This window comes from Giraffa tippelskirchi, chromosome 10 (genome assembly GCF_054371585.1).
Source record: "Giraffa tippelskirchi isolate mGirTip1 chromosome 10, T2T-mGirTip1v1.2.pri, whole genome shotgun sequence".
Taxonomy (NCBI): Eukaryota; Metazoa; Chordata; class Mammalia; order Artiodactyla; family Giraffidae; genus Giraffa; species Giraffa tippelskirchi.
This window is the reverse complement of record NC_137284.1, coordinates 105,073,932-105,096,384: the sequence shown is the minus strand read 5'-3', so window position 1 is coordinate 105,096,384 and position 22,453 is coordinate 105,073,932.

Below are 22,453 nucleotides of genomic sequence, written 5' to 3'. Positions count from 1 at the left end.
CCCGAAAGTATTAGGCTTAAATAGAGTTCAACTCTCTCAGGACATCAGCCTCACCAACACAAAAGCAAACTTTGTAAGGGTCATCCATTGCCTTTCTTTTCCCAGGCTTCCCTTCCTTCCTCGACCATGCTCTTACTAGTTTTGGGAGACTTTGTGACTAAGGAGACAAGTCTTACACTTATATAGTGTAAGATTTGTAAATTTAATTCAATAATTAGTGACTAGAATATGCTGCCATGTCCAAATGCCAAAAGCTCATTTAACTCTGGACAACTCAATTTCTTGGAGCCTGAGAATCCTCATTCTTACAATAAGGGTAGACTTTATATATGTTTGTGGGTAAAGGAACATCTTTGGAACCACTATGGAGGGGTGGGTAATGGGGACAGCTGAAACAGGGTCAGGTCCTTTAAACACTCAGTAAATATTAACTGTTATTATTATTAAAATAAATTTGCAACAATTTTCCATTGTCAGGGTATGGACAGCACAAAATTGCTATACCAAGGCAGAATACAAACAATACAGGATAGAGGCTTATATTAGAAAGCAGCCCTATTTCAGTATTAATAAATGAAATGTCATAGGTTTGGTGGCATTTTGTTTTAAAGAGCACACCAAAGGAAACGTTTATAAAAATCCTCCAATAAATGTTTGTTGCCAAGCATACTTGAAAAATCATCAGAGAGAGACTGAAAATAATCTACAATCTTTTTTTTTTTTTTAAAGCAAGATTTCAATCTGGAGGTCCATGAGTGAGATTTTCTCCTCAATGTGTTTTGCTTGACTGTCAGGATGGTTTTAAAAATTAGTCTGAAATGAAATGAACTAATCAAAACTTGTGGGATACTGTGAAGGCAATGTTTAGAGTGAAATTTATAGCACTGAACAGTTATGTTAGAAAAGAAGAAAAAATTTAAATTATTAATGTAAAATTCCACCTCAGGAAACTAGAAAAAGCAGAGCAAATTAAAGCCAAAATAAGCATAACAAGAGAAAAGGATTAGAGTATAAATAAAGTTGAAAATGAGAAATCGATAGAGAAAATCAAACCAATAGCTGGTTCTTAGAAAAGGTTAATAAAATTGATAAGCCTCTAGCCAGTCTATGAAAAAAAAAAAGATGCACATTACTAATACCAGTTGTGAAAGAGAGGACATGACTAGAAATCCCATGAAAATTAACATAATAAAGATAATAAAAGAATACTATGAATGACTCTCGGCTCGCTAATTTGATAACCTAGATTAAATGGACCAATTCCTTAAAGGACCCAATCTGCTAATACTTAGACAAGAAGAAATAGGTAATCTAAATAGGCTCGTATCTATTAAAGAAAAAATCAATAATTAATAACCTTCCAACACAGAAAGTATCAGGCCCAGATGGACTTACCAGCAAATTCCATCAAACATTCAAGGAAGAATCTTTCAGAAGACAGAAGCAGAAAGAATACTTCCTAACTCATTATATGAGAGCAGAAAAAACAAACTGTAGAACAGTCTCTCTCGTGAACATATATGCAATAATCCTCAACAAAATATTAGCAATTGAATCCAACAATGTACACAAAGGATTACACAACATGATAAACTGGAATTTATCCCATTTGCAAGCCTGGTTCGGCATTCAAAAATCAATGTTATCCATCACTTCAACCGACTAAAAACAAAACATCACACGATCACATCAGTAGATGCAAGAAAAGAATTTGACAAAATCCAACATCTGTTCATGATAAAAATACTGTAAATTTTGCGTGGGGAGGAACTTTCTCCACTTGGTAAAGACTATCTACAAAAACCTTCAGCTAATGTCATATGCAGTAGTGAGAAACTCAAAGTTTTCCCGCTAAGATGAGGTGCAGGGCAAGGACGTCCCCCTCTCATCACTCCTTTCAACATCATACTGGAAGTCCTGGCTACTAAAATAAGGCCGGAAAATGAAAGGTATACAGACTGGGAAGGAAGACATGAATTTGCTTTTGTTCATAAATGATGTGATTGTCTATGTAAAACATCCAAAACAACTTGATATAAACCTAAAACTATTCTAAAAGAAAGGTTTTAAAAAATACCTCTGTAATATAAATAGTCCATCTTTCATGGTAAAAAATGAATCTGGATTGCTTTACTCCAGTTTGTTAAACACTCCACTACTCTCCAGTGCTTAGAAATTGGCAAAGTTTATATACCTGTAGGGGATTTGTAGCTCACTGAGTTCATGCTCTCAGAGAATCCAGCATTTGTATTAGTGGTGGTGCTGTGCTTAGTTGTGCCCGGTTCTTTTCAACCCCATTGCCTATAGCCCACCAGTCTCCTCTGTCCATCAAATTTTCCAGGCAAGAATACTGGAGTGGATTGCCATTTCCTACTCCAGGGGATCTTCCTGACCCAGGGATGGAACCCACATCTCTGTCATCTCCTGCATTGGCAGGCAGATTCTTTACCACTGCACCACCTGGGACGCCCTAAGCATTTGTATTAAGGGTCCTTTTATCCTATCACAGAGATGTGTATGAAAAGAGTGATGCTCAGCACCAACAGAATGCCCTGCTAAATCAGGAAGAATTTCCCACAGCAAACCAAAGAGAGAACACTCCTTTAGCTATGGCTCAGTATTTCCATTTTTGAGGGGGAACTAGAACTTGCTGTAGAATTTTCTCTGTGAAGTATCTATAGATGCTTAGAAATATTCACTGGGGCTTCCCCAGTGGCTCATCAGGTAAAGAATCCACCTGCAAAGCAGGAGACCCAGGGGATTCAATTCGATCCCTGAGTTGGGAAGACATCCCGAGGAGGAAACACACTCCAGTATTCTTGTCTGAAAAAAATCTCATGAACAGAGGAGCCTGGTGGGCTATAGTCCAAAGGGTTGCAAAGAGTCGGATGTGACTGAATTACTAAGCACACACACAATTCTTAAATTAACATCATTAGTAAACTTTACCTAATTCTTACTTTTTAGTGTAAATCTAGTACTTCTCAGTGAATTGACTTCTAGCCTTTAAAAGGTGGTCGAATCCCTCTTCTCATTGTCATTGTTCTGGGTGGACCCTGCCTGAAGATTCCAGTGCCATTTCTAGTGTTCATTCTCATACTGATGGTAGACTTTCTATTGTTATTACCTTTCTGAGGAATCCTTTGGAAAGTGTATCAAAAGTCTTAACACACTTATAGTCTAGAACCTAGCAATTCTCTTTCTAGAAATTTGTCATGGGGAAATTATATATCTTGTACACAAAAAATATTTTTGAGGGTGTCTAGTAGCCTATTAGTTAAGAGTGAAAAATCAGTTAAGAGTGAAAAGTCAGTTAAGAGTGAAAAATCAGAAAAATCTAAAGGTCCCCAAATGAGTATTTGTTAAATAAATTCTAGTTTGGTAATTTGGAATTTTCTTCAGCCATTCAAAATCTTTATTAGAATATTTAGTAATATGGAGAAAATATTTACAGCTAAGTATTCCAAGAAAGAAGAATATTATAAAATAATGTGTACGCTATGGTTTCATTGGGTTCCCTGGTGGATCAGACAGTAAAGAATCTGCCTGCAATGTGGGAGACCTGCGTTCCATCCCTGGGTTGGGAAGATCCCTTGGAGGAGTGCAAGGCAGCCCACTTCAGTACTCTTGCCTGGAGAATCCCTGTGAACAGAGGAGCCTGGTGGGCTACAGTTCATGGGGTTGCAAAGAGTCAGACATGACTGAGCGATTAAGCACACAAACATATGGTTTCATTAGAGTTTTTATAAAAGCAAAGATAGAGCCACAGAATAAGTTTAGAAAAGTGCCCCAAAATGTTAACAGTGGTTCTTTGGGTGGTAGGAATATGGATGATTTTTATTTCTTTTATATGCTTTGCTATATTTTCCAAATTTTATTGTTTTGTAATGAGATTAATAATAAAAATATTTTAAGAGGCATTCTAGTGCTCTGATGGTTCAAACTAGGCGAGCAGCACCCCTTAAAGACAAGTTTCTGTTTATGTCCCCTGCCTGTACCAGGGGACTTGGGCATCAGATCTCTGGAGGGCCCTTTTGTCAACATGGCCTAATTCTCTGATTTTAAGATAATCATGATTTGTAGATCTCTTGTCATCTCAAGCAACTTTTCAGTTGGAGAGGAACTGGAAGCTTTTCACTGTCAGAGTTAATGGTCCATACCGGTACTGCTACCCTATAGAATAATAATGCTTTTAAGGAGAACATTCTCTGCCACCCTGTGATGGTTAAATGTGGGATTGTTCTCTTCAGGAGGGGTGGCTCTAATTTAGTGCTTCTGAATGATATTGCAGTGAATGGATACTTGTTCTTAGAAGGATTTTTTTAATAGGATCATTGCCTTAAAGCAATGTTCCCTTGGAAACTGCTTGATGTCTGTCTGGGCAGCAGGAGTATTAGGATTTTTAGAAATTGGGTGCATGCGAATTCATATTGACATAGCTGAAGACAAAACAAATAAGAGAAATACATTCATATCCTAAAAACTCAAATTAAATTAAAACATGTAACTGTGTTTTTCAGAATAAGGAGATAATGAGAAGAAGAAACATCTAATTATTGTAATTCTTTCAAATGTTTACAGGGGAAAATACACTAACTAAAACACACAATTCCCAAGTTCACACTAGTTTTCAAATTCTTTCTTAGCCTCTATGCTCTGGGTTATATGAAGAAATTAACATATGTCACTGCAAAGTTGCTTTCTTGGCACATGAACACTTGCATATATGAGGGATGTGGGAAAATAAATTAATATAAAAACTATTAACATCTAGTGCTTTTATGGATATTGTGAAAGGAATAAAAGAAAGCTTACATGTATTAGATGGCATAGACAGATTGCATAAGAGATACAAAACATCATTTTGTTTAATGTGTTCAGACCATGATCTATAGCCAATAAACATAGCTGTTAAGCATTTAAGGAGATGTTGGAGAACAATTGCTTCATGGTCTTGAATGATCAGTGTGCATATGTATCAAGGGACAGGCAATGGGGCTTGAGAAGATAAGAAATCAATTCTAGAATATTCTCAGATTGCCCAAATCCTACTCTACACTAAACGGTAGTATCAAAATTGATGGAGGAGAAGGGGGTCAAGTGGTTATGTGAATTTTGAAAAAGTCTTAGATTCTGGCTTAAAAACAAAGCTGTTTAGCTGTCTATATTTATGAATGAAAATATCAGTGCAGTTAAGTGGCATTATATAAAATTGCCAAACTAGTTTTTGAGAAAACTGAGATTGATGGATGAAGTATTTTAATTTTTAATATAAAAATTAGAAGAGAAGGGTAGGATAAAAGCCTGAATGGATTGAACAAATAGCTTCTCAAATTGCTTTACTTGCTCTGCCCCATTTCAATGCAATGCTCTACTTGTCACCTATTGATGGATTCAGTCATCAATAGGTGACTGCTACTGACTCAACTCTGTGTCATAGCTGCCCCTTTGGTAAAGAAATGAATGACCTTTGAGAAAGTGCTCCCTATGATGTCAAGATGGAAACCTAACTGGAGGGGCTAAAGCATGTGGAAATGAGCAAAAAGAGACAAATAGAGATAGACCATTGTTTCTAGAAGTTATCACTACAGAAGAATGATAGTGCTAGTTGAGTACTAGAGAAAGAATAAAACCCTCTATGGGATGTGACAAAAAAAAAAATCATGGCTAAAGTTGTAGAATCTTTCTACATGATGTTGGTGCTATATATGAAATTACCTTCAGATTTTTGCTGCAAGAACACTGCATAACAAATAATTCTAAAATCTAGTGGCTTTCAATAACAAGCATATATATCTCTCTAATGGGCTTGTAGATCATATCTGACTGTGGGCCCTGCTGGGCTTTGGGGCTGTAGTGGAGTTGATTCTAGATGAAGGTGTAGAAAATTTACCTGTGGTAACAGAAAGGAAGGTGGAATAAATGTAGCTGTCCATCTAGTCAAAGCTATGATTTTTCCAGTAGTCATGTATGGATGTGAGAGTTGGACTATAAAGAAAGCTGAGCACTGAAGAATTAATGCTTTTGAACTGTGGTGTTGGAGAAGACTCTTGAGAGTCCCTTGGACTGCAAGGAGATCCAACCAGTCCATCCTAAAGGAAATCAGTCCTAAATATTCTTTGGAAGGATTGATGTTGAAACTGAAACTCCAATGCTTTGGCCACCTGATGCGAAGAACTGACTCATTGGGAAAGACCCCGATGCTGGTAAAGATTGAAGGCAGGAGGAGAAGGGGACGACAGAGGATGAGATGGTTGGATGGCACCACCAACTGGATGGACATGAGTTTGAGCAAGCTCCGGGAGTAGGTGATGGACAGGGAAGCCTGACATGCTGCAGTCCATGGGGTCAAAAAGAGTCAGACACGACCTAGCAACTGAACTGAACTAAACCGTGGATGGAGGTGATGACAATAGTTTCTAGAGCTATTTATCCTCCTCTCAGAGATACAGGAAGCCAAGTTGAGAGTTAAGATGAGAACGTGCTGGAATTTTGAGGTGAAAGAAAACGTAATTGAGTGCAGTAGACAAATGCAGTCTATTCACTGGACAGCACTAAACATCTTTGAAGTTAGTGATCATGATTTAAAGATACAGCAAATTGTTTTTCTCCAGCCATATTCGACTTCATGGGTATCAGGACAAAGCAGGTGATCAGTTGGTTTTAACCATGATTAAAATTTTCCAAGTGAGATCTATGAGATAAGAAGAGGACAAGAGAGTTGAGGGGAAAAAAAGGGAGTTGAGGTTTTGTGCAAAAGAGGAATAATGGATTGCGGATTCTAAACTACACAAGAAGAATACTATCTACATGAATAGGATGTGGGGAAAAGGTCCTTGTTGGGAATGGGATATTAGAGGAAAGAGCTAGAAGGGCAAGAGGTGGTGGTGGGAGAGCAGGGTGCCTGCTGTTTGAACTTATGAGGGAATTGCTATTATTGGTAATGAGAAGGTAACTGGGTTAAGTGGCAGACAAGATCATTGGAGATGAGCTCAAATGGATTGGAAGGATCATCACGGGAGATATTGAAATCACCAAGAATAATGACAAGTAGAGTTCTGGAACTGACAATGAGTTAGGAGCTTAAGTCTTCAAGGAATGGGGAAGGACCAGGGTCTGTACATAATTGCAACAAGGAGGGGTTATTACAACAAGGGTTGATACTCTGAAGAGTTGAAGGGAAGCCGTAGCTTGGGGGAGAGCCAGGTCAAGTTGAGTATATTAGTGATACAAGGGATTTTGCTGGTAATTGATTGGGGGTTCCTGGGGAATTTGGGGATAGGTTGGAGATAAGTTTACAAAAGGGTAAGTCCACAACTATCTGAGAAGAGATGAAGGCATTTCTAGGCAAGGAGTGGGGATAGGCTTTTTGAAGTGATCAACAAATCAGGAATAAGAGGCTGTCTGTCTGAGTTACAAGGCATTTAGACAGTCATAGTTGGTGTAGTGAGGGATCAGGGTTGGTTATTACTCACAGCACATCAATTTGGACACCTTCCTCTTCATGTCAAGGATGGTATGGAAGTGGAGGAAGAAGGGTTTTATCTAGTTCTTATAGAGCTCTGGGGCATGGAATTAGGGTGGTGTGGTGTGTGTAGCTGAGGTAATATCTAATGTTAGAATCATTTTGCGTAATCAGTTAACCAAGTCTCTGTTTTCAGGGTCTCTAGGTTTAAAACATGGAGCTCTTTCCCCTCATCATAATGATTTTTTTTTTTCTGATTATGTCATAAAACCCATAGTTCAGTAACCATGGCAATTGAGTTTAAAAAAAGAAAAGCAACAAAAAACAAGTATTGAGAACATGCATACACAACAGACTTATAGGACTAGTTTATCTAATTTAACTGTTAATCTATCCATTTCTTTATTTACTGTGTGGGAATATGGTTGGGTGTGATACTGTTAGAACTCAAATTTCCTAGAAGATAGAAAATGTACCTAAAATATTTAATATGAAAAGAACAAATTAGGGCCATCTATCCCCTTCTTTCTGTTTCTATAGTCTGGTGAGTTGTCTGTCTTTTTTTTTTTTTAAGATACTCTTCATGGGGTTTTTCATAAGATCCTGCAGAATAATAGGCTTGAAGAAGATTAATTTTACATACTTCATATTGCAAAATCTTCTTTCCCCCAATGCAGAGCTAGAAAAAATTGATGAGGTCATTTGGCTGTTTCACAAAAGAAATTCCCTTTATTTTGTTTAACAAATAGAGCATAAATATACTTTATTTTTACAAAGTACACTTTTACAGTTACTTTACTTACAATGGTTAATTTTATGATAGAATATAAACTTTTTGCCAACTTTAATTTATAATGTTAAAGTGTTACATTTGAGTACTTTGCTTAATTGGCTTCCAGAGAATGACGGACAGGCATGGCTTACGTTAATCAGCTCTGAATCTCTATGGCAAATTTTCTTTTACCTTCTTTATTAATTTTATGCTTAGGGGCTGTCAGGAAATAGTATAAATCCCTTTGGGAACCCCACATTTTAGAGAAGCAAAATGTGGAAAGATAATACACTATAGCTGCTTGACACTTATGCTCCTCTACATTGAGATTCTTAAATAATTATACCTTTACTGGTTGAGAAGCACCACTCTACTGTATTCAAAAATGAAATATATTTCAGGTCATCAACAACCATCCTTTATTTTGGAGTCTTGGGATAGTGGTTGCAAACACCTCATTCATTTGTTCCTTTGTTTTTCCTGAGGGAAACCATATCAGATTTTGATTTCTTCTGGACATTCAATGGAGACAAAAGTGACCACTAGCAAGAGAATAGAACTAACTGTCTTAGTCCATTTCAGTTCAGTTCAGTCGCTCAGTCGTGTCTGACTCTTTGCGACCCCATGAATCACAGCACGCCAGGCCTCCCTGTCTATCACCAACTCCCGGAGTTTACCCAAATCCATGTCCATCGAGTCGGTGATAACATCCAGCCATCTCATCCTCTGTCATCCCCTTCTCTTCCTGCCCCTAATCCTTCCCAGCATCAGGTTCTTTTCCAATGAGTCAACTCTTCTCATGAGGCGGCCAAAGTATTGGAGTTTCAGCTTCAACATCAATCCTTCCAATGAACACCCAGGACTGATTTCCTTTAGGATGGACTGGTTGGATCTCCTTGCAGTCCAAGGGACTCTCAAGAGTCTTCTCCAACACCACAGTTCAAAAGCATCAATTCTGCGGCGCTCAGCTTTCTTCACCGTCCAACTCTCACATCCTTACATGATCACTGGAAAAAACCATAGCCTTGATTTAGGCTGCTGTAACCAAATACTGCAGACTAGGTAGTTTGTAAACAATAAAAGTTTATTTACATGAGGAATTTTTTTTGAAAAAGAAAGTTGAACTCATAGAAACATAGAATGGTGGCAGTGAGTGGGCAGGGGTGAGGGAAAGAGAAAGGTTGGTAAAAGGGTACAATCTTTCAGTTAGAAGAGAAATAAGATCTGAGAATCTAATATATAACGGTGACTATAGTTGATAATACTGTATTGTATGGTTTCCCCTGGTGGCTTAGTGGTAAAGGACCTGCCTGCCAATGCAGGAGATGTTGGTTCGATCCCTCATCTGGGAAGATTCCCTGAAGAAGAAAATGGCAATCCACTCTAGTATTCTTGCCTCTGAAATCCCATGGACAGAGAAGCCTGGTGGGCTACAGTCCATGGGATCGCAAAAGAGTCAGACATGGCCTAACAACTAAACAACTGTATTGTATAATTGAAATTTGATAGGAGTGGAACTTGTGTTTTTACACACACAAGATAAGTATGTGGGATGATAGATTTAATTCAATGGTGAGGATCATTTTACAAGGTGTATGTATCAAGGCACCATCATTATACACTTTAAATGTATTATAGTTTTGTCAGTTATACCTCAGTAAAGAAGAAAAAAGTGAAAAATGTATTGATAGTGGTGATGACTATACCACTATCATTCAATTCTGAATATACTAAAAATCTAATTGTGTACTTTAAAGTGGTGAATTTTATGGCATACAAATTATATTTCAGGTAAAAAATTTACAGATGAAACAAATGTTTATATTTGCTTTATACAAGGCATTGATGGTGCTGGGGATTCATTAGCGAATGAATAAAGAGAGTGTAGCTTGATTCTAATGTGAGCAATTCTGGTGGACTTCATAGTTCAAAGTATCAACAGGAGGTGGGGTGGGGTGAGTGTGGGGTGAGTGTGTGTGTGTTTGTGTGTGTGTGTGTGTGTTAGTCCCTCAGTCATGTCTGACTCTTTGTGACCCCGTGGATTGTAGCCTGCTAGGCTCCTCTGTCCATGGATGTCTCCAGGCAAGAATGCTGGAATGGGTTGCCATTTCCTTCTCCAGGGGGGCAGGGTTAGGGGAGATGAAAAAGACCTAACAAAATCATGGGTGGGGGGAAAGGAATCAGGAGAGGAAAATGGAGCTAAAAAACTGGTAAAAAGGATTTTTCTTGGGAGAAAATACTTTTTTTTTTCTGAAACAGAAAAAGCAACAAACAAAAAAGCAAAACAGGCTTAGTGTTTATAAAATTCTTAGGTAAAAGTACAAGAACTTCTTGGTGTTTCTGTTAGGTGGTATTATATCTGTAAAGAGGGATGGAATTTAATTCCTATACTGAGTTACTTTTTGTGCAAATAGGAGAAGACATCCGTTTTATAGTCACAGGACTTTAGCACACTTCACCCTTCTAGAGTCTAGGCATTTAGCGCTAGTGGTCACAGGTGGAAATTTCTACCTGGGTAGCTGTCCTAGGACAAGTCTATCTTTACCACCACAGCAACCAACACACAATTTCCAGCTTGTTGTTTGGTCTTATTTTTAGGTTGTAAATTTCTACAGAAATGAGCTCTGCATTTTCAAGTGCCCTGTGTCCATGCTTTTCATCATAGCTCAATAAATATTTGATGGATGATCAAAGTTTGTTAACAGCTACTTCATTTCCAGAAGAAGAATGAATGTGAGTTGCCAGGGTATGTATTCTACCTAGTACTTCAGTTAGTAGGGGGATTAGGCAGAGTATTGTACCTTTTATTTATGCTTATAGTTACACAGTGCAACTTAGTGATTAAGTGACGGAGGTAAGTTGAAGGGGAGGCTCCTGGGTGGAAATATCCTAAAAATCCACAAGAGGGAGATATATTGCCATTGAAGTAGAGTGTAGCTAATGAGATACCAATCCCTAACTTTTCAGAGCACAATATTTTACGATATTTCCCTAGTTGAAAATCAGAAAAGGGTAGGCTTTCTCAAGTTTGGCTTTTCAGTTTTCTTTTGGGATGGGAGATTAGATTTAGGAATTCTCAGTTATTTGCAGAGTCTTGGAATACCCATGATATGTCAAGATTTATGATGCATCAACAGCTTCGATGAGCACATTTAAAGGCTTTAAGGATTTGTGTTTGTTTTTGACGTGATTGTGGCTCTTTCAAGGATGGATTGCAAAGCTGCCTTTTCTCTGCCTCCTCTTTCCATTTCTTTGGTGGTGGCAGTGGGGAGTCAGTGCTGGCCAGATTGGGTTTTATTTATTTATTTTTTAATTTTTAAGAAAAGATTTATTTATTTACTTATCTATTTATTTCTTTATTTTTGGCTGCCCTGGGTCTTCACTGTTGTGTGTGTGCTTTCTCTAGTTGTAACTGGGGACGACTCTCCAGTGGTGGTGCACAGGCTTCTCATTGCAGTGGCTGCTGTTGTAGCAGAGCATGGCCCCTAGGCCACAGGCCTAGTAGTTGTGGCTCCTGGGCTCTCTAGAGTGGGTGCTCAATAATTGTGGTGCATGGGCTTAGTTGGCTCTGCAGCACATAGGATCTTCCTGGATCAGGGATCGATCCTGTATCCTCTGCACTGACAGGTGGATTCTTAACCACTAGACCACCAGGGGAGTCCCTAGATTGGGTTTTACATTGTTACTGAGAAGTGCCCTCACAACTCTCACTGTCTCCTTTGGGCAAGATGTCTCAGCAGAATGAGTCATCTTGGTTTTCAGTGGCCTTTACCTACCAAGAGGCAGAGCTGAGCTCTAGGTAGCTATAGAAGAGGAATGAAAGGAAACTTTATTTTAAATGCATATATTTGCACTTTGAAATTCATACTCTTTGCCTGACCTCCTCTTGTTTATGTGGTCAATGGGGCAGAAACCTTTTATTTCGAAAGAAATGTTTGCAACATATTACTAGGTTACTTACAAGTTTTATTTACTTTCTTTTAAGGATTTTTTTTTTTAATTTTAAAATGATATGGGCTAATGATTCTGTTAGTGTTTGCCTCTCCTGAAGACTCCCTAATTCTTAAACCTATTTCTTCCTTTATCTTCCCATTTCCTTTTATAGCTTCCTATTCTCAATATTCTTTGAGTGATCTTTTCCTTCCTTCCACATCATTGCTGCCCAGGGTTACGTCTGTGGTCAGTCTCTTTAATGACTGCTCTATTGGGTACAGGTTGAGAGCAGAAGCTGGGTTCATATTCCCGCTCCAGCGCTGTGTGTGGCCTCGGGCAAGTTGCTTAAATCATATGAGTCTTGGCTCACAAACCACAAAATGGAGATAATGATAAAACCAACCTCACTGGATTTATGTGAGGATGAGATCAGTTAATATATGTAAAGGGCTTAGAACAGGGTCAGGCACATCAGAAACACTGTTTCATGGTTGGCCATTATTATTGCTTTTGTTTATTATTGTTTACTGTTAATCTCATCCACCAAAGACTCTCCTTGCAGGAGCTCATACACCCCAAATCTCAAGCATTCCCTTCATATCTTTTATGAGCTCTAGACACATTTCCTAGCACTTCCTGGACAGTTTTACAGGGGCTGCCCACAGGGTATCTCAAACACAACATGCTTAGAAGTGAACTCATCATCTATCACTCACCACTCCTTGAAAACCTGCTTCCTCTAGTCCCTCTTTTAGTCAACGGTGTCATTTCTTGTCTCATAGAAGCCACAAAACAATGAGTTATCCTTGCCGTCAATCCTTTACCTCCAGCTCATTGGATTACCAAGTTATATCAATGCACCTGTTTAAACTTCATCCACACTCAAGCCCTTGATTACTACAGGGACCTTGAACCCATCTCTTTGCCCTTACTTGTACTACTTTATTCTTTCCACTTCATCCAGAATGGTATTTTACAAATAAAAATCTGATCCCATACCTTCTCAGATTAAAATCTTCCATGTTTTTCCTAGCTTTCAATGTTATATATAGTCTAATTCATAAGGTCTTTCATTCCCTGGCCCTTGCTTGGCTCATTGTGCTGACCTATTGCTTCTCTTTGCCACATAGAAAATGTTTGCATTTTGTCATGGGAACATAAAGAAGAAACCTCATTAACCATGCAGCAGAGAAGGATTAGTATCTAAATACCTGTGCTTAATCAGAGATCTTAGCATTTAGTAAGTATTAAATATATGTCAATATTTTTATGAATAAAATCTGGACTCTATGAATGGGAGTGCTTTCTTGCTCATGACTTTAAAACTGTCCTCAATGTGTTGATTGGAATCAGCATGTTCCTCAGCATAATTAAAATGTGAGAAATGTTTCTAGCACATCAGTAATATAGACACTTTGAAATAATGTCTGAGGAAATGCAAACTCAAACTTACAAATAGCCTTTTCCATAAACACCACTCAGAGGTGCATTTTCTCCTTAATGCATGTATATAGCTTCCGTTAACGTCCTTTGCCTTGGTGTTTAGCTTTTATTTTTATGTTTGTTGTATAAATCTGAGTCTTGACACTTTAATGGAAAGATCTCGGTTTGTGATGACATCATATCAAATGTAAAACAGAGATGGTTGCATTGTTTGGAAAACTTTCATCTGAGAATATTTATCTGTAAACTTGAAGAAAAATTATTTTAAGCCAGTGACAGTCTGCTTCTCAAAGGAACCTCTTCCATTTCATAGGTCTTGCATGCTGCCTTCACCCCTCCAAATTACATTTCCAGATGATTTCTTGTGGGTAGCTATAGAGAAAATGGCTTATTATTGCCCAATTCCACTTAAAAGGCAAAGGGCTCAGCTGGAGAGAAATGCAAGAATACAGTATGGCTTCTACAGGAAGGGGGTGATGTGCTGCAGGGAAGGAGTGAGGAAGAACGGGTCATGGGAAGGACCAGACTCGTTCATTCTATTATTATTATTGGTGTAATGTTTGGCATATATAGTTGGTATTTGAGAAACCAGTTTGGTGAGACTTTGTTTCACATCCTATAATCTATACCTTTTCATACTAACTTCAGGGCAAGTTAGAGGTTTGAATGTGACAGAGTTTCCTGGATTTCCTTATGTTGTTCTGAGATTCTGAAAAATTGGAGGTGGGCATAAATCTTTGAGTCTTCTCTTAATTCTCTTTCAGGACTCCCTGAGAAAGGATGTGGCTATTGGATCCTGCTTGTCATAAATGGAAGTCTGGAACCCTGCAGTCTCCCTAAGTTGTCTTCACTCACTTCCCACCCCACCTATCTATAGTATTTAGCAACTGCCCCGATGATTGATGTGTGGCTTTGACCTTCATGCTCAATTGTAACCGTGACTTTTTATTCTAGTACTTTGTTCGCTGGATCAGACAAAGGCTGAAAGTGTTTTATCCCAGGATAATACCGCTTGAACCTCAGTGGCTACATCAAGGATCATAGAATATTGAGCTGAAATTTAGATCATTGTCCCCTTATTAGGGAGGAGGACACAGGCTCACAGACGAGAAGTTCCTTGCTCGAGATGGGTTTAGTGACAGAGCTAGTCTGGGAGCTCATTTGCCTGATTTCCAGCACAGACTTTTCCTCCCTTGCTCTATTCCATGTATTTCTCATTCTCTCTCTCTTTCTTCCATTTCTTCTTCCTTTCTCCCTTCTGTTTTATTTTTTGTCATGTGGGAACACTTTCACAGCATAGAAGACTCAATATTTTTTATATCATAAAAGTCCTAACAAGCATCTCTTAACTGACCACCTGATATTATTCAAAGGCATAAAAAGATGGAGTTTATTTTTTGAGTGTTTTATTCACTATTTCTTGTGTGCTTGGTCGTGTTCGGCTCTTTGCAACCCTTTGGACTATAGCCTACCAGGCTTCTCTGTTCATGGGATTTTTCAGGCAAGAATACTGGGATGGGTAGCCATTTCCTCTTCCAGAGGACCTTCCTGCCCCAGGAACTGAACCTGGGTCTTCTGTGTCTCCTGTATTGCAGGTGGATTCTTTACCACTCAGCCACTGGGGAAGCCTTTATTCATTATTGTGTGTGTGTGTGCTCAGTCGCAGCTTTCTCTATATCAGAGAACTGAGTCCTGACAGTTTTGCTTTCAGACTGCTCAGTCAGTGATGTTGGTTTGTTCTCCTTTTTGGTTCATTTTTTTGTAGCTGGTGCTTTGGTAAGGGCAACTCATCGTTTGTTCTTAGTTTAGCCTGCTCTCCCGTGTCACTTAATATCACTGTGACTCTTCTTTCTGCTGACAGTTAGACATTAATGGCAGTAATTACTTTTCTTTTTAATTTAAAAATGTTGCAAACATACAAGAGATAGTAATAGAAATCCATATTTTCCACCATCCAGATTTAGTTCATATTAACATTTTGCCAGATACTTTTAATGAAATACAACATTCCAAATACATCAGAAAGCCCCTTAACCCCCAAATCTTCTCAGGAATAAATATTTTTAATGTGTGCCTACTTCTTTATATTATGTCTCCAAAAACATTGTGTTTTTAATAATTTACATGAATGAAATCACTGTGTATGTGCTTTTTTGCAACTTTTCTTTTTTACTTAAAATTACTTTCTTTAGATATATTCATACAGATGCAGCAGTTTGTTTTTATGGATCCTGTTATGTATATTAATTTATGAAAAGCATCATAATTCACCTATCTTTTCCACTGTTCCTAGATATTAAAACTACATTTAATTTTTTCTACTATAAACCATGCTGCAGTGAACATCTTTGTCTATATTTTTTTACTGGATTTATGTGGGAGAGTCTGTCTGGTATCCACTTAAGAATGAAAATTTTGATTTGTAGCTTATATTTAATTTTGCTCAATTATTCCCCCAAGTGGCTTTGCAGCTGTCACTCTTCCCAGCAGTCCATAAGAGTTCACATTTCCCTACATCCTCTATTGCAGTAACTGAATACTGTTCTCCGATAACTTCCTGCTCTCTGCCTTCTAAGGCATTTGGTGGCCTCATACTCTCCCATGCCCTTTGAAGTTAGGCAGAGCCAGGAGATTGTTTCAGGCAATGAAATGTGAGCAGAGCCATAAGGGCCAGTGAGGCATTCATCACATTCTCTGGACTCTGCCTCAGTGAATTCTAATGATCCACATGGTGACTACTTCTTTGTACTGGGTTGCAGTGAGGATGACATGGAATATAAAGCCTCCAGTCGACTGAACAGTAAACGTTAACTATGAACTATAAGCAAATCATTGATGTTTTATATCAGAGATTGGAAAACCATATTCTGTTGGCCAAGTCTGACCCACTGCCTGTTTCCATAAAGTTTTATTGGAACACAGTCATGCCCCTGTATGTATGCCTCATCTAGACAGAGTTGAGGAGTTGAGACAGAAACTAGATGAAATTCACACATAAAATTCCATAATTTCTATTAAATATATAGAATATGTAATCATCACTAAAATCCAGTTTTAGAGCAATTTCATCATCTCCAAAAGTTTTCTTGTGCCCATTTGTAATCAATCCTTAACTCCCATTCCTAGACCCAGACAACCACTAGACTACTTTCCGTCTGTATGAATTTTTCATTTCTGGATGTTTTGTACTTTTGGAATCATGCAAGTCGAAGTGGAATCATGTAATCTTTTGCATTTGTCTTGTTTCACTTAGCATAGTGTCTTTGAGATCCATCCTTGTTTTAGAACAAATCAATGGGTTTGTTCCTCTTCATTGCTGAATAATATTCCATTATATGGAAATTTTACATTTTGTTTATCCATCCACAAGCTGATGGAAATTTAACTTGTTTCTACTTTGGCTATTATCAATGTTGTTATAAACATTCATGCATATGTCTTTATATGGACATATGTTTTAAATGGGTGAATTTCTGGGAGTGGAATTCCTGCATAAGATGGCAAGTTTATATTTCACTCTTAAAAGAAACTGCCAAACTGTTTTCTAAAGTACCTGTGCCATTTCACATTCCCACCAGCAATGTATGAGAATTACAGTTTTCCCACATCCTCACTAACATTTGATGTTATCTGTCTTTTTGATTATAGCCATTCTTGTGGGTGCACAATAGTATCTCATTGTGATTTTAATTTTCATTTCACTAATTACTAATGATGTTGAACAATTTTTCATGTGACTATTAACCATTCACGTATTTTATTTATGAAATACCTATTCAAACATTTTGTCATTGTAAAATTAGGTTGTTTTTTCTTATTATTTAATTAAAAGATCTTTATGTGTATTCTGGGTACAAGTCATTTACTAGATGTATGATTTGCAAATAATTTCTCCTAGTCTGTGTCTCTTCATTTTTTTTAATAATGTTTTTTGAAATGTGAAAGGTTTTAATTTTGATAAAATCCAGTTTATAATTTTTCTTTTTTATAGATTTTATTTTTGGCGTTGCTTCTAAGAACTATTTGCTCAACTCAAGGTCATGACAAATATCTTCTATATTTTCTTTTAAAAACTGCAAAATTTTAGCTTTTACATTTAGGTCTATGATCCATTTTGAGTTGATGTTTGTGTATGACAACCCTAGTGGCTCTTACTTCATACCTGTTGGAGTGACAAGGGAGGCGAAGGGAGTATCAGGGTGAAAAACTGGTGCCTTAGAGTTTGACTTAAAAGAAAAAAGGAGGCCAGTCAGAAACCAGAGAACTTTTTCCCCAACTTTCCAAATATGAAAATATGAAAGATTTTAAGTATGAAAATATATTCCTTCTGTGAAAAATACATTTTAAAACGTTATCAGTGTTTATATTGCAAGCAAGTAATGAGAGCTTATTCCTCTTATGTGCATAAAGTTGTGGATGTTTGAAAAGAAACTAATTGAAGCTTATGAAACCTTATCTTTCCTTCCTGTTTTACAGACTTCAAGAGCATTAGGCAAGTCCAGAGAGACTTCAGTTTTCTTCAAAGATTTCAGGACATAACTCAACTCAGCAAGGAACACTTTCATAATTCTTTCATAAAATGAGGGGAACATGGAATGTCTTTGAGTAGGACTAACGCAGCTCTCTGTAGAGATTTAATTGTACACATGGAGATAAGCTTGTTTTTCTTTCTAGCTGCAGCAACCTGGGAGCAGAGTGGGAAGTTACACTGCGCTTACTTAGCTGCAGAATTATGCAGTTATGAGTCAGTATTTCCCCCACTGTCCCTACCACAACCCAAAGGGGCAGGCATCAGGGTCAAAGTAACAATAGCAACATCCAGATGTCCTCATAAGCTCCCTCCACCAGGAAAACGCTCTATCTCCCACTCTCTGCATGTTGCTTTCCTGCTGGGCAGAGTCCCTGGTGCTGGCCCCACCTTCCATGAAATTTTCCTGTGTTTAGTGTTGCTCTGCTAGCCAAGAGGATTTCATGGTCAAGGGCTGTCTTGTAGGCTCTTCCACAAACCCACAGGCCTTGGATTCAAACAGTCCAGCAGACTTGGCTTGAATCCTGGATTTCCTAATAGCTCCTGGTGGCTCAGATGGTGAAGAATCTACCCCTGCAATGTGGTAGACCCTGGTTCTATCCCTGGGTTGGGAAGATCCCCTGGAGAAGGAAATGGCAATCCATTCCAGTATTCTTGTCTGGAGAATTACGTGGATGGAGGAGCCTTGTGGGTTACAGTCCATGGGGTCACAAAGAGTTGGACACGACTGAGTGACTAACACACACCATGACCGTGACTGTGGACAAATCATTTGCCTTTTTCTTTGGCTGCACAGCACGGCAATTGAGATCTTAGTTCCCTGTCCAGGCCCCCTGCAGTGGAAGCTCAGAGTCTTAATGACTTGGACCACCCAGGAAATCCCCATTTGTCCTCTTTGAGCTTCAGTTTCCTGTTCTTTAAACAGGAAATAGTAACATCCAATCTTCAGGATGTCTATGTGGATTAGAGACAATAGGAAGCACCTAACACAGTGCCTAGCTTAGTATAACACTTCTTAGCATCCCTCATGTTTTTGAGTACATACCAGAAATGGTAGCTCCCTCAAAATCCAAAACAAAACAAAAAACTAGTGACAGTATTTCAAGTATATTTTCTCTTTCTTCCCCCTTTCCCTTTCCTCCTCTTCTTTCTTCCTCCTCCTCTCCCTTACCTTGTGACAAATGTCATCAATGATGCAGATGTTTTGATGAGGACCTATGTGCTCTGAGTCTGAGTCACTGTCATTGTCACAAAAATCTCTCCTTGTTGGCTAGCCATTATTGTCACCAACTCTACCATCCTGTGAGCCTAGAGAGGGACTTTTCCTATCAGAACTAGCAATACCTTTCATTTCAGGGTAGTGTTGGCTGAAATGTTGCCAGGGTTGTAAGGAATAAGACTTTAGAGCACAGTTTGGGGGAATTCAATGTATCAACCCCCTATATATAGCCTCTTTGCTGCTGCTGCAAATCCCAGTTCAAGCCACTATCATGTCTCTCCTGGCCAGGAGTCTCCTTACTGCTGTTTCTGCTACCACGTTTGAACTCTATAATGTATACTATATTTTGCAGCCAGAGAGATCTTAAAACATAAATCACAGCATGCATTATCCTACATAAAACCCTCTAATTGCTTCCCATTGCTCTTAACATAAAATCCAAACACTTTATCATGCTTTTACAAAGTCCTATATATCCTGGCCACACTAAGGTCTCTGCCATCATCCACTACTTATATTTGCTGTGCTCTAGCCACACTGAATATCTTTTTGTTCTTTAACCAAGTTAAAATTAGTATCTTTACATGTGCCATTTCCTTTGCCTAGAATCTTCTTACTCCATGTCTCTCATGGCTATCTTTTTTCTTTTATTTAGATTAAGCTCGAATGCCATGTCTGCAGAGAGGCCTTTCCTGAATGCCTGATCTAAAGAGGTGTCTCCAATCCCCTAGTCTTTTGCTATTGCACTATCAATGTCTTAGTTATATATTTATGTTTGTATTTGTTTTTTACTTGTTTGGTGTTGGTCTCCCCCAACTAGTATGTTAGTTCCAAGAAAAAGAGACATTCTTTGTCTTCTTCACCTTTTTATCATCAGTATATAGAGCACTGCCTGAGACACAATGGACACAATAAACATTTGTTAAGAGAATAAACAGATATCCATCCACAAACTATTTCTCCCCTTCAGAAAGCACTTCTGACCACTTCCACCTGCTCACTTGTTTTGTCCATGATTTCTCTCTCTTGCCTTTGAGGAACATCCCCTCGCGCTCCCCTGGAGAGGAGTTTCGTGGAGAGTGGCCTCGTTCTTTTGAAATCTAGGTAAGGTACCTCCTGTCCATAGTCTGAATTCTTGTAAATACTGACAGTCTGGTGTTCGATGAGTTTGGGTGTCAAAGGCAGAATGTTGAGCTGTGGGAATCAGTTGGGTTAGTCAAGAACACATAGCTAAGGCATGGAGCAAAACTGGGCATTGGGATTTTGACCGGTGGGAAGCTGTGCTCAAGAAACCATGGTGTGAGATGGCCCAGGGAGAGTGTTATAGATGAATTCTAGATTTGGACTATGGATTCCTGAGGCCATTGCTTATGGAAGCAGAGCATGTATTTAATGTGGCCCATCTAGATTTGGTTAAGGAATTCTAATGCTGTTTAGAGAGCCCAAGACTCCTTTGGAGGACCTGCCTCAGTCAAGTTTTTCATGATCCCTCTGTATCTTTCTTTCTGAGGATGGCTACTGTAATCCTTCCCACAGTTATACCTTTAATTTTCTCTAAAGTACTCTCCAAATGTTATGGCCTTGGAACAATGGAGAAATGAGATATTTTATAATCATATTTTCAAGAGCAAGACTTGGACTCAGTTTTCAGGCACACAATCTTTTGGACCAACCATTGCTTGTTTGTGAGACATCTTTATCTGCCATCTATAGGATGTAATTATTTGAGGTAATACACAGAGATGTCCCTTAAGAAAATGCAGTACATATAAATCTGAGCTAGCTGAACTCTAATATATACATTAGAGGCAGCTATATTACAAAACAATAAATAGCAGATACCACTGATTATTCAAAATAAAATTTAATTTAAAGCAATAAGATCATCACACACATTTATGGCATAAAATAAAGAACATATATTAAAAAAAAAAGCCATCATTTCTCCTCAAGTTCAGTTCAGTTCAGTTCAGTCGCTCAGTCGTATCCGACTCTTTGTGACCCCATGAATTGCAGCACGCCAGGCCTCCCTGTCTATCACCAACTCCCTGAGTCCACCCAAACCCATGTCCATCAAGTCGATGATGCCATCCAGCCATCTCATCCTCTGTCATCCCCTTCTCCTCCTGCCCTCAATCTTTCCCAGCATCAGGGTCTTTTCCAATGAGTCAGCTCTTCGCATCAGGTGGCCAAAGTATTAGAGTTTCAGCTTCAACATCAATCCTTCCGATGAACACCCAGGACTGATCTCCTTTAGGATGGACTGGTTGGATCTCCTTGCAGTCCAAGGGACTCTCAAGAGTCTTCTCCAACACCACAGTTCAAAAGCATCAATTCCTCGGTGCTCAGCTTTCTTCACTGTCCAACTCTCACATCCATACATGACCACTGGAAAAACCATAGCCTTCACTAGACGGACTTTTGTCGGCAAAATAATGTCTCTGCTTTTAATATGCTATCTAGGTTGGTCATAACTTTCCTTCCAAGGAGTAAGCATCTTTTAATTTCATGGCTGCAGTCACCATCTGCAGTGATTTTGGAGCCCCCAAAAATAAAGTCAGCCACTGTTTCCCCATCTGTCTGCCATGAAGTGATGGGACCGGATGCCATGATCTTAGTTTTCTGAATGTTGAGCTTTAAGCCAACTTTTTCACTCTCCACTTTCACTTTCATCAAGAGGCTCTTTAGTTCTTCACTTTCTGCCATAAGGGTGGTGTCATCTGCATATCTGAGGTTATTGATATTTCTCCCAGCCATCTTGATTCCAGCTTGTGCTTCTTCCAGTCCAGAGTTTCTCATGATGTACTCTGCATATAAGTTAAATAAGCAGGGTGACAATATACAGCCTTGACGTACTCCTTTCCTATTTGGAACCAGTCTGTTGTTCCATGTCCAGTTCTAACTGTTGCTGCCTGACCTACATACAAGTTTCTCAAGAGGCAGGTCAGGTGGTCTGGTATGCCCATCTCTTTCAGAATTTTCCACAGTTTCTTGTGATCCACACAGTCAAAGGCTTTGGCATAGTCAATAAAGCAGAAATAGATGTTTTTTCTGGTACTCTCTTGCTTTTTCAATGATCCGGTGGATGTTGGC